The sequence below is a fragment of the Lissotriton vulgaris genome, chromosome 12 (assembly GCF_964263255.1).
Source record: "Lissotriton vulgaris chromosome 12, aLisVul1.2, whole genome shotgun sequence".
NCBI classification, from domain to species: domain Eukaryota; kingdom Metazoa; phylum Chordata; class Amphibia; order Caudata; family Salamandridae; genus Lissotriton; species Lissotriton vulgaris.
In genome coordinates this window covers 284,704,937-284,718,332 of record NC_141700.1, presented here as the reverse complement: position 1 = coordinate 284,718,332, position 13,396 = coordinate 284,704,937, and the positions used below count along the sequence as shown (strand labels likewise).

General features: G+C 43.4%; 1 protein-coding gene across 2 annotated transcripts in view; it reads left to right on the top strand.

Moving 5' to 3' along the window:
- Positions 1-13,396, top strand: part of HACL2 (2-hydroxyacyl-CoA lyase 2) — a 565,926-nt gene that overhangs the window by 49,851 nt on the left and 502,679 nt on the right. The window contains exon 2 of one of the 2 annotated variants that reach the window (XM_086945057.1): positions 8,190-8,253. The exons of the other annotated variant lie outside the window; for it this stretch is intronic. The gene's annotated coding sequence lies outside the window, so the exon portion shown is untranslated. The remainder of the gene's footprint in view (positions 1-8,189; positions 8,254-13,396) is intronic. 2 annotated transcript variants of the gene reach the window in all.

Genomic DNA, 13,396 nt, shown 5'->3' with positions numbered 1-13,396 from the left:
GACCGAACTGATTGCTATACATGTGCTTGCAACTAAAAAATTCCTCCTGTTGGGGGATTTTAACTTTCATGGAGAAAACTCTACATGCCTGGAGGTGAACAAACTTGTGTCCACTCTCGACATGCTGGGCCTTTCTCAAAGAGTGACCGGCCCAACCCATATGGCGGGGCACATCTTGGACCTTGTTTTTTCTAATATGGATTTCTTAGTTTGAAGCCCCCCAGAATCTCTCACATGGTCTGACGATGCGATAATTAGTTTTTCCATCAAATTGTGCGCCCCTGAGTTGCCAATCCCAAACCTGGTTACGAAATGCAGTATGTTCAGGTCCTGGAGCGATCTCTCGGTTGTAGACTTTGAGGCGGTCTTTCTTTCTGAAATAGGGAAAAGGGAGCAGGGAAACAAGCTAACCCTGGAGGACTTTAATGAGGCCTTTATCACTGCCTTGGACGCAGTGATCCCCCAAAAGAAAAGCAGGGGTCATTTGCATAGCCGACCCTCATCCCCTTGGTACACTAATGAGCTTAGGATAGAAAAGTCAAGATTTAAAAGATTGGAGAGAGTCTGGCGTACCAGTAGGGCAACACAGGACAGGACGCAATATAAACAGTCCTTAACCACCTATCGCTCAAATTTGAAAAAAGCAAGACGTCATTTTATTATTAATCAAATCGAAGGTGCTGCTAATACTCCCAGAGCGCTCTTCAACATTGTAAAAGACTTTGTATCTCCCCATGCCTGTAGGCAATCTCTTAGAGAAACAAAGGCTTTTTGTAACCAAATAGCGAGTTTTTTTCAAGAAAAAATTAACAAAATCTATGCTAATTTCCCTTCAAAAAGTCTACAAACTCCTGTTAGCCCTAACAGGCAGGTGGAGTTGGTAAAAAGGACTGAAAGTACTTTGGATTGCTTTAACTTGATTACCTTGGAGGGAGTCAGTCTAAATCACTTGTCTTAGCTAAATCAGGTGCACCTACGGATCCCTGCCCACCGAAGATTATGGCTCTGCTAGCCTCCAGTTGTGCTCTCTCGATTCTCCAACTATTTAACTCTTCTATACAATCGGGGGTCATTCCAAGAACCTGTAAGAAAGCCTTTGTACGCCCCATCCTCAAAAAACCCACAGCAGACCCACAAGAACTCAGAAATTACCGCCCGATCTCCCTCCTACCACTACTGGCTAAAACACTGGAGAGTATGATTATTAAACAACTTAGCCAATATTTGGAGCTAAACAAAGTTCTGGATTCCTCGAAATCAGGATTTCGAAAGGGTTTTAGCACAGAAACTGCTATATTAGCAGTTACGGATTCTTTAAGAACACAAATGGATAAAGGGGGATTAGCAATACTGATTTTATTGGAACTCTCCGCAGAATTTGATACTATATCTCATGAAATGCTTGCGGAGAGATTGGTCATGTGTGGTGTTCAGGGTTCTGCCTTAAAGTGGTGCAAAACTTTATGTCCGGCCGAACTCAAACAGTCATATTGGGCCCACATTTGTCAGATTCATTCAGCCATGACAAGGGTGTCCCTCAGGGCTCCTGCCTGAGCCTGACCCTATTCAATCTGTACATGGCTCCCCTGGCAGGGACATCTGAACAATTAAGCTTTGAGATCATATCCTACGCGGATGATATTCAGCTCCTATTCTCGATTGGCTCTGATATAGGAGCTGAGAAAGCACGTTTTGCCAGAGGAATGCTTGAGATCTCCAGTTGGATGACGCAGAATTGTCTCCAGCTGAATCCCGGTAAGACTGAGCTAATGCTCATGGGCAAAGCCTCTGATAGTTGGTCGGACGATTGGTGGCCTACCCAATTGGGGCGGCCAAAGTCCGTGCCCAATGTGTTAAAACCTTAGGGCTGAAATTGGACCAGTCTTTATCCATGAAAGATCATGGTGCCGCAACGACTAGCTCATATTTTTACAGTCTGCGGCTGCTGCGAAAAATTCTTCCGTTCAGGCCTACTTCCCATCGTAAAACCTTGGTCCAGGTCATGGTTATCAGTCTTAATAACAAACAATGTCTAGGGGTCAAAGAGAAACTCAACTGTGCAAACCATCCAAGATACAACTAAGTGTTAATAAAGTGTGTGTATGTGTGACAAATCAATAGACAAATCTCAAGGGTATGGGAAAAATATTCCCATCAGTTGCCACTCGGTACCGCCCTTTTACATCATATGGGTTCTCCTTACCCAGGAGAAGATGTCCACAGCCTAAGGACGTTATCGTGGCTGGAACTTAACCATTGATGAGTGTGTGTACAAATGAATGATACAAAAAGTAGTGTTATGGGTAGCTTAACTGAATAGCAGTGTAAAGTGAACGGGAAAAGTGTTAAAATTGAATAGGACTGAGTAGAGGATAAATTTTAATAATTGCTCTCAGTTCGTCCAAATTTTAAAATTATGCGACATACCAACAGATTTAACATAATATCCGTTTGCGATAGGGGTCGACATGTTTCAGCATAAGTGACAATTATGCCACTGCTTTCATCAGGACCAGGGTGTTTGCTACTGCACCAATAGTGAGAATAAAATAATGTTATCACCTGTTGATTCCAGGTTGTTCTAATTTAATTAATCCACCACATCACTGTTGGAACGTTGTATTAAGACCGGGAAACAAGGAGTACCAAAAAGGAAAGAAAATTGAAAATGAGGACAGAACAATACAATAATGTCAAGACCACTTACCAAATAGGTATGGGGATAAAGCATCACCCCACCTGGCTGCAACTCAGGTAAGAGGAGCACCGCTCTAGTTAAAAACAATAGAAGACAGTCAATCAGTGGCTAGTCAAAAGTATTTGCAAAGGTCGGCAGGTGAAGATATAATATAATACCCCACTCTTCAAACATCAGCTATACATGGCTACAAGTGTTAGTACCCATTATGATGTTTCAAATTACCTTCATGTCAACAAACATGGCACCGCAAAAGGCAGTTATCATAATGGTATCCTGGTGGTATGTGCATACCAAGAACTTTTAGATGCGTACGCAAAAAGCAGCACTATTCAACATACCTAGTTGTTAGGCTACTGCGAAGATCGTTTGCGCGCGGTCGATATTAGTTTAAGAGCAATTTCATATTATTTGTGCCCAGGACGGCAAGAAAGCCGTAACGCTTCTCATGTCGGTATTATGCGCGCCTAGTTTTAGGAGCGATTTCGTATGACTTGCGCCCCGATCAGAAAAAGGGTAACAAGCCGTGACGCTTCTCATGCCAATGTTTTAAGAGCAATTACGTGTAACTTGCACCCTGATCAGAAAAAGAGTAATAAGCTGTGACGCGTCTCATGACGATGTTGTGTGCGCCTCGGTATTACACAATCTTTAGCAATAAAGAAAAACAAAGTAAAGAAAAGAACCACAGTGACACACGCTACCAGCTGCTACTGACCTGTCCGTCGGTGTCTCCCAGCGTCCCTCTGCGCTGTCTGGGGAGGCACCGGCACGGAGGTCAGTGCCATATCTGTGTATTCTTTTGCCGCAAGGCGGTCACGTGACCAACCGATCACGTGACCAAAAGGGATCATGGGTAATGTAGTGCATAGGCCATTAACTGGCCGATCGCACTTCCAAATTGTTCCTAAGAATTGTAGTATATTGGCATGGTTATAATCGAACAATGCCGATTTGCGTATTATTATGAATCAAATTATTAATGAAAGGAACGTGCCATAATTTGCCATATTTGTGTGTTCTTTGAAACTAAACGGTCACATGACCAGCCGGTCGTGTGACCCACAAGAATCCTGGGTAATATAGTTCCAAAGTGGCCGATCACACAACCGCAAAGTTCTTTGACAATATAGAGAATCAGCATATTTGTAACACTCCATTGTCATTCAAGTTAATGGCAGGTGAGTATTGTAGTTGTTTCGAAGTGGCATAAAATGAATACAGCCGTGCTCATGTTTGTCAATAATAGAGGGATTTACAGATTGCAAGTATCACAGCTCCTTCTACCGGATTTATGCCCAATAGTGAAAGCCAGTTTTTTTATATTAAGCCTCAATATCAATTCAAAAAACCCACATCACAACTGATCTTGAAAAACAGATGTATGTTCATCATTTTTAGCAGGTAGACGTTTTGACACTGACTAATCCCTTCCTATCATCGCTTCGTACATGGAAGCGGTAAATAGACGATATTTTCGACATCTGGCTTGGGACAGTAGAGGACCTTCTTGAATTCCACCAATGGCTAAATACACGCAATGCCTTTTTAAAATTCACAGTGGAAAATAGTAAAACACATCTGGCATTCCTAGACCTAATGATTTCAGCAACAGCAAATGGATTGGGGTCTGAACTCTATAGAAAGCCCGTGGCCCGTAATGCACTCTTGAGCTTTGAAAGTTGTCATCCTCGTTCCCTTAGAAATAACTTACTGTTTGGTCAGTTTTTAAGGGTTCAGAGAAATTGCTCCAGTAGAGAAGCATTTGAGGCACATTCCCTCAGACTCAAAAATCAGTTACGGGCAAGGAAATACACTAACAAAATCATGCGCCAGTCAAAGAAATGGGCTTTCAATAATAACCGTGAAGCACTCCTCGAACAAATACCATCTAAAGAGAAATCCTCGAGAATCACCTTTGTGAATATGTTCAAAACAAAATCGAACCAGGTCCAGAAAATTGTCCAGAAACACTGGTCAATCCTGAATTATTATTATTATTAAAACTTTTATAGCGCGCTCTATTACCACGGGGTATCCTGGCGCGGTGAGTAATTTAACAGCAAGAGTGATAGATCAAGAACAAGTCTGTTAGAGTGGAGCGTTAAACAGATAAGTCTTAAGTTCTTTCTTAAAAACAGTAATGGTCGTAGAGGCTCTGAGGAATAGGGGGAGGGCATTTCAAGCAGAAGCTGCCTTAACTGAAATTGATTGGCCACCCAGTCGGGCGTATTTGTATTTGGGAATGGCCAATTGGCATTGGTTGGCCGATCGTAGGGCACGGTTGGGAGTATAGAATGAGAACCGTTTCTGCAAATACGTCGGTCCCTGGGCATGAGCTGCTCTAAATGCCAACACGAGAATTTTAAACAAGATTCGGTGTGGCACTGGGAGCCAATGCAGGCTTCGTAAATGGTTCCGCACGCTCGACCTCCTGGGAAGAGAGAAGAGCAGACGTACTGCAGCGTTTTGTATCACCTGAAGGCGATGAACCATGTACCCAGGCAAGCCACTAAATAAGGCATTAGCGTAATCGAGCCGAGACAAAATCAGGGCTCGAAGGACAGTCTCCTTGGCTGCCCTGGGAAGGAGAGGGAAAAATCTTCTCAAGGCTCGCAGGGTACCGAAGCAGATGCCAGTCAATTTTTTAATATGGTCCGAGAACTTCAGGTCCTGACGGAACCATACCCCCAGGTTCTTAGCTGGGCCTCCCATCGCACTAGGGCAGGGCAGGTCCGGGGGCCAAATCTGGTCCTTGAAGTTGTCAGGGAAGGAGCCAAAAAACAGAACCTCAGACTTGTCTTCGTTGCACTTAAGTTGGACTTGTGCAAGCCACCGAAATACTTCCGACAAACAATGCTGGACTGCTGATGGGTCAGACACACCCTTAGGCCAGGTGAAAAGCAGCTGTGTGTCGTCTGCGTAGGCCATTATCTTGGCTCCCAGCTGTTCCGCCAGATAGAGTAAGGGGGTCATATAGACGTTAAACAATAAAGGGCTTAACGTAGACCCCTGCGGAACTCCAGTTGTCAGTCTCTTCGGGGCCGAAGAGTAGGGGGCATCCAGACCTGCTGAGTTCTATCGCTCAAAAACGATGACAACCAGTCAAGGGCCAGCCCTGAAATACCAACGGCTCCTAGTCTTGCAATAAGCAAGGCATGGGGCACCGTATCGAAGGCGGCAGAGAGGTCCAGTAGAATCAGGACCGCTCTGTCACCCCCTTCCAAGCACTCCCGAACTGCCTCCGAGACCTCGACTAGTGCCGTCTCGGTACTGTAGGCCGCTCTAAACCCTGACTGCGCAGGATGTAGGGCGTGAGAGGACTCGATGAAACTATCCAGCTGTTTAAAAGCCACCTTCTCACACACCTTCGCCAGAGCTGGCAACAGTGAGATGGGCCGATAGCTCGATGGCGTTGATGGATCTAGACCAGCCTTTTTTAACAGAGGGAGCAGGGGGAGACAGTATACCCTTGCCCCTCTTTGCTTTCAAGAGAGGAGAACATTTAAGAGATAAACTTGTACATACAAGACCAAGGAGCAAACAAGTAAGACCAGTCGGCACCTTCTGGGACCTCCCTCCGGTCGAAGGCCACCATCCTTGTGGTAGGTGTTCAGCCTGCCTCAAACATGTAAATCTTTGACTGTAGATATAGGTACTAACAGACCGTGGCAACAACACAAGTTTACGAATTGTAACAGTCAGAACCGTATCTATTTAATCACGTGTCCATGTCAACAAGGTTATGTTGGTATGACGACAAGAAAGATTAAGGTTCGCATATCCGAACATAAGAGCACGATTCGATGTCGAAAACAAGCAAACACGTCTGACTACACACTTCTTAGATGTAGGACATGGTCCGAATGATTTCACCTGGACAGTCCTAGAGCAGCCCTTCATACCTGATAATGTCCCTGATGTCGCAAATTTCCTGTTTAACAAAGAACAAAAATGGGTATACAAGTTGAACAGCGACAAAGGTTTGAATGAACCGATTCCATGGATGTCTCTATAGTCAGACAGGCACCTGAGAAGTATCACTGGTAGAATCGCAGCCGAGAAGTATCACTGGTAGAATCGCAGCCGAATGATATGCTTGTCACTTACTTCCTACATAGGAGGGAGTAAGAAAGCATCAAAGAATTGTGACGCTTAGTAGTGATAAAGATGACTAATACATCTGCTAATACACAATCAGTATCAATACTAATAAATTGCGGTTCTAATATTGAGCATTTTATCCTGAACACTATATCTGTTTTTAAAGATCAGTTGTGATGTGAGTTTTTCGAATTTATATTGAGGCTTAGTATCAAAAAACTGGCTTTCGCTATTGGGCATAAATCCGGTAGAAGGACCTGTGTTTACTTGCAATCTGTAAATCCCTCCATTGTCGACAAACATGAGCACGGCTATGTTCATTTTATGCCACTTCGAAACAACTACAATACTCACCTGCCATTAACTTGAATGACAATGGAGTGTTACAACTATGCCGATACACTATATTGTCAAAGAACTTTGCAGTTGTGTGATCAGCCACTTCGGAACTATATTACCCAGGATTCTTGTGGGTCACACGACCGGCTGGTCATGTGACCATTTAGTTTCAAAGAACACACAAATATGGCCAATTATGGCACGTTCTTTTCATTAATAATTTGATTCATAATAATACGCAAATCGGCATTGTTCGATTATAACCATGCCAATATACTACAATTCTTAGGAACAATGTGTCAGTGCGATCGGCCAGTTAATGGCCTATGCACAACATTACCCATGATGCCTTTTGGTCACGTGATCGGTTGGTCACGTGACCGCCTTGCGGCAAAAGAATACACAAATATGGCGCTGACCTCCGTGCCGGTGCCTCCCCAGACAGCGCAAAGGGACGCTAGGAGACACCGACGGACAGGTCACTAGCAGCTAGCAGCGTGTGTCCCTTTGGTTCTTTTCTTTTCTTTGTTTTTCTTTATTGCTAAAGATTGTGTAATACCGAGGCGCGCACAACATCGTCATGAGAAGCGTCGCGGCTTGTTACCCTTTTTCTGATCAGGGCGCAAGTCATACGAAATCGCTCCTAAAACTAGGCGCGCATTATACCGACATGAGAAGCGTTACGGCTTTCTTGCCGTCCTGGGCACAAATAATATGAAATTGCTCTTAAACTAATATCGACCGCGTGCAAACGATCTTCTCAGTAGCCCAACAACTAGGTATGTTGAATAGTGCTGCTTTTTGCGTGCGCATCTAAAAGTTCTTGGTATGCACGTACCACCAGGATATCATTATTATAACTGCCTTTTGCGGGCGCCATGTTTGTTGACATGAAGGTGATTTGAAAAATCATAATGGGTACTAACACTTGTAGCCATGTATAGCTGATGTTTGAGGAGTGGGGTATTCTATTATATCTTCACCTGCCGACCTTTGCAAATACTTTTGACTAGCCACTGATTGAATGTCTTCTATTGTTTTTAACTAGAGCGGTGCTCCTCTTACCTGAGCTGCAGCCAGGTGGGGTGATGCTTTATCCCCATACCTATTTGGTAAGTGGTCAACTGTTATGGAGTAATGAAAACTATACATATTACACTTTGACAAAATATACATGATGTACTATGGGTTTTGACATTATTGTATTGTTCTTTCCTCATTTTCAATTTTCTTTCTTTTTTGGTACTCCTTGTTTCCCGTTCTTGATACAACGTTCCAACAGTGATGTGGTGGATTAATTAAATTAGAACCTGGAATCAACAAGTGATACAATTATTTTATTCTCACTATTGGTGCAGTAGCAAACACTCTGGTCCTGATGAAAGCAGTGGCATAATTGTCACTCATGCTGAAACATGTCGACCCCTATTGCCAACGGATATTATGTTAAATCTGTTGGTAGGTCGCATAATTTTTAAATTTGGACGAACTGAGAGCAATTATTAAAATTTATCCTCTACTCAGTCCTATCCAATTTTAACACTTTTCACGTTCACTTTGCACTGCTATTCAGTTAAGCTACTCATAACACTACTTTTTGTATCATCCATTTGTACACACACTCATCAATGGTTAAGTTCCAGCCACAATAACCTCCTTAGGCTGTGGGCATCTTCTCCTGGGTTGGAGAACCCATATGATGTAAAAGGGCGGTACCGAGTGGCAACTGATGGGAATATTTTTCCCATACCCTTGAGATTTGTCTATTGATTAGTCACACATACACACACTTTATTAACACTTAGTTGTATCTTGGATGGTTTGCACAGTTGAGTTTCTCTTTGACCCCTAGACATTGTTTGTTATTAGTACTATTATGTGGGGCATGTGTCTAGGTGTTGCTAATTAATCCTGCCCTTGGACACTCTTTCTAACTGTTGTGTTTTGCATGGTTATCAGTCGCCTGGACTATGGCAACACTTTGTTAGCAGGAGTAGGAGAGACCTTGTTGAGCAGACTGCAGGTAATTCAAAATACTGCGGCTAGGATGGTACTAAATCGCACAGAGGGTACCCCCTGGGCCCTCTATTGCGGTAACTCCATTGGCTAACAGTGAGGAAAAGATCTTTTTTTTTTTAATCTGCTGCCTCACTTATACAGCGCTTGGAGGCAGAGGCCCCAAATATCTCCAGAAAAGACTTATTAAGTATATACCTAACAGATATCTCAGGTCAGGAGAACAGGGCCTCCTCCAAGTACTGCGGATCAGGCGTTGCCGATCGGGAGGAACATTTTTTTCATACTTAGCGCCACGGTACTGGAACGAGTTACCTGACCATCTGCGCAAAATGGAGAACTACAGCATCTTCAGGAAACAGCTGAAAGCCTTTTTATTCTAAAACTTTCACCTCTTCTCTCCCTCATCTTCAGGAATAGTGCTAGGCAAGCGCCGAGATGCTCCCGGGTGAATTCGACCACTATAAAGGATTGTATAACATAACATAACACACCTCTCACCTTCCAAACCGACAAGGCTAACTACAGTAGAGTTAGGCAACACCCTGTCCTGGGAGGATAAGGGGATAGGGAAATTCTCCAGTGAGGAACTAGTGCCAATGTCTTTTAACAGAGGAAGCAGTGGGCAGTACTGCCAAAACCTCACCAGTACTATGACCTCCACTGTTTCCATTTGAACTCTCATGAGCAGCTGAGTAATGAGAGGAATAGGTAGGAAGCATTTAGCCTCTTCTGAGGACAAGGAGTGGTCAGAGCATCTAATCACCCATGCCAGTGGATCCTGATACAGAGAAAATAATCTTGGAAGCAGAGAATGTTCTCACGTTTCAAACCGGTCTAGGAAGGGCTCCCTGAATCTTATGCAAATTTGGGAAACACCTGCAGGGTTTGGGATTAGGTAAACGCCCTGTTTAGATTGTCTGTCTGCCACTATATTCTCCACTTTTCTAATGTGCACCTACTTTTGTTGGAAAGAAGATGTCTTCTGTCCATCCCTTGATATTTCAAGCAAACAAGTTGAGTCCAACCTCGCCCTTCCCATCTTTTTTATAGGTTACTGCTAATGCATTGTCTATCTAAATGATTACTTGATGACCAAAAGTCCAATATGAAATGTGTTAGTACTTGTAATACTACAGGTAACTCTCTCCAGTTTGTGGACTTTAGACTGTCCTACAATGACCATATTCCCTGAGCATCCCCCTCCCATCTTGTAGAGCTGGCATCTGTTGTGATTACCGTCTGTGGAGGGGACTACAGCAGATATCCCCTATTCAAGGATTCTGGTTTCAACCACCCACCATTGTAGCTGCCCTTTAATTAGGTTTGTTACCGAAATCCCCTTCTCCCATTCAATAGTGGAAGATCTCCAGTAGTTTGCTAGGTGTTCCAGAAGTGGTCTCATGTGAAGTCTCGTCCACTGCACCAGGAACACACTTGTCCCTGTATGTTGAGTCATAACCTTAATGCCGAAGTTGTCCTGAATTAGAAGGAGCTGAATGTGAACCATAACCTGGTTGCACTATCCTCCAGCAGGAACACCATACGCATGTCGAACCTGAACCGAGCGCTAATTAAGAGCTAGTCCTAAGAAAGTTCTGGCTTTCATTTTGCTAGATTGATCAACAGCCATGCTGTTGAAGAATTCCCATCATATCCCATCCTCTCATCACGTCCTTCCTTGACTAAGCATGGTGGGGCCCATCGTCCAGGTATGGAATAGTATTCCAACCCTGCAGTGAGCAGTCATCTTCATAAATACCCTAGGGTAGACTCTGTGCCAAAGAGCAACACCTGGAATCGCTAGTGTCTCTTTAGAGCAAAGAACCTGAGGTATTTCTTATGGCTGTGCGCAGTGGGAATGTGTCAAACAGGCGTCCATCAGGTCAATTTTTATCATGGAAGAATTGTTGGAGATCAAAGGAATTATCCTCTGTAGCGTCTCCACCTTGAATGGAATCCTTTTTATCTATTTGTTTACTCCTCTTGGATCTATTATCAGTCTGAACTGGCCCGAGGATTTGGGGACGAGGAATATGATAAGTATACACACCCATGCACCTTTCCTCCCTTGGGACCTGACCTAGAGAATTCTTTACTTTCAAATTGTGAAGAACTTCCCTCAGCGCCTCTTTCCAGACAAAACCTCAAGGTTTCACTTATAGGGGTGATTCAAGTTTCTACTGGAGTTTCCGAAAACTCTATATGTTACCTTTCATTCACCACCTGGTGGACCCACACATCTAAATATCTTCCCCATGCTGATAGTAAAGACCTTTTCCTTCCTTCTACTGTCTGACACAAGCTGTTCTCAGTGTAGCCGGGAATGTTGATGTCTAGATGGAGGTACAGACTTCTCTTTCTGGTCACCCTGACTTTTGTTCCCTTTGCCTTCTAGCAAGTGAAGACTGGTGTTGGTCCATCCTACTAGATGGTTGACGAAAAGAAGACTTGGAAGAGGAATGTAACTTAGAACACGATGTTCCAATTTATTTATTTATTTATTTAGTTGCTGTTGCGAAAAGAGAACAATTTCTTTTGCATTGGAGGTCTTGTGTACTTTTTCTTCCAGATCTACCCCAAAGACACCTGTTTTCCTCAAATGGCAAACGCTAAACCACTGTGTTCTGTGCTGCATCTGTGCGCCACTCCTTCAGATACAGGTTCCATCTAGCAGAAATTGTAGCTCTTTGCACCCGGGAAGCTGTCCTAACAATTACAAAAGAGATGTTTGGTAAAATGCCTTCTGCTTCTCCCATGCTTCAATGAGAGGAACACTCTCTCTCTTCCTGCACCACCTTAAAGAGGCTCTTGATGTCAGAAATTAAAGATTCTATAGTGTATGTGCCAGCTTGTAAGGCTCCTGCATAGGATTTCTTCAGTGCATAGTCCATCATCTTCTCTCTCTGATCCTTTAAAATACTCTCCTCAGCCATTGAAGTGTGTGCAGCCAGACTGGCCCAAAAAGAATCCACTGAGACAGATTCTGGCATTCTCTATTCTATATCCTCCAAATATAACATGGGCATAAATCTGGGTACATTAATTTTTTACAGATCCTTCCATTCCCTTTTCACCAGCTCTGAAACATTTAGGAGTCCTAAAGGCGTTGTCTCAAAACTGCTTTGCAGAAGTGCTAGGTAACTCTTCCACCAGGAAACCCAAATTCTGCGTAACTCTTTCAAGCATCTCAGGCAACATTTCTTTATCAATGTGATCCAGGCAAGAGAGCAAAAAAGAGGAAGTGTGTGCTTAGAGAACCCAGGTGCTGGGTGACTTTATCCCCCCACTTCCTCTTTTTCTCTTCCGGCCTGGGTGGTGCCACCTCAAAAGTGATAACTGAGACGAGATCTGTGGACGTCTGGATAATAGTTCTGATAGTAGGCTTGTTCAGATGCTACTAGTGATCTCCAAGGCCTCATACCCATAGCTTGATTTACCCATTGCTTTGATGTCTGGATTCAAATGTGGCCTATGTGATGTGGTGTTTGTAAATTAATGGAAAAATGAAAACTGAGAAACCATATTGGAGGAAACTGAATCATGGAAAACCAATTTTAAGGAAAGAAAACATTTTAAGGAAATAAAAACAAATAAAAAAATAAAGGAAACATTTTAAAGGAAAGATAATTTTAAGGAAAAATCCAAAATTACATTAAACTTTAGTAAAGTTTAGGACTAGGGAGGGTTTTTTCGCTTCAAGGGTGGCTAACGTTTAGGGGTAGTCAGAGATTTTTTTTATGTCAAGGAGTGGAGTTCAGGCCCAGAAAGGAGTTTTTAGGGTTCAACAATAGGTGAAGTTTAGCGGTCTGAGTTGTCTTTAGGGCTCAGGAATGGGTGGAGTGTAGGCTTCTTGAGGTTTTATGGTTCATGGATGGGTAGAGTTTAGGGCTGGTGGAGGGTTTTAAGGTTCAGTAAATGGGTAGAGGTTGGAGGTGGGGAAGCATTTTTAGAGTAGGATTGGGTGGAGTTTTGGGTTGTGAGAGGGTTTTAAGGATTCAAGGATGGGTTGTGTTTAGATGTACAAAAGAATTTTTGGGGTTCAGGGATGGGTAGAGTTTAGGGGTGGTGAGGGATTTTAGGAGTCATTAATAGGCGGTGTTTAAGGGCGGCTAGTTTTTTTTGTGTTTAGAGATGAGTGGAGCATGGGTGTGGTAAGGTGTTTTAAGTAGTTAGATGATTGGGGATTAGGCATGAAAAGGGGGTTCTAGGGTTCAGGAATGGGTGGAGGTTAGAGGT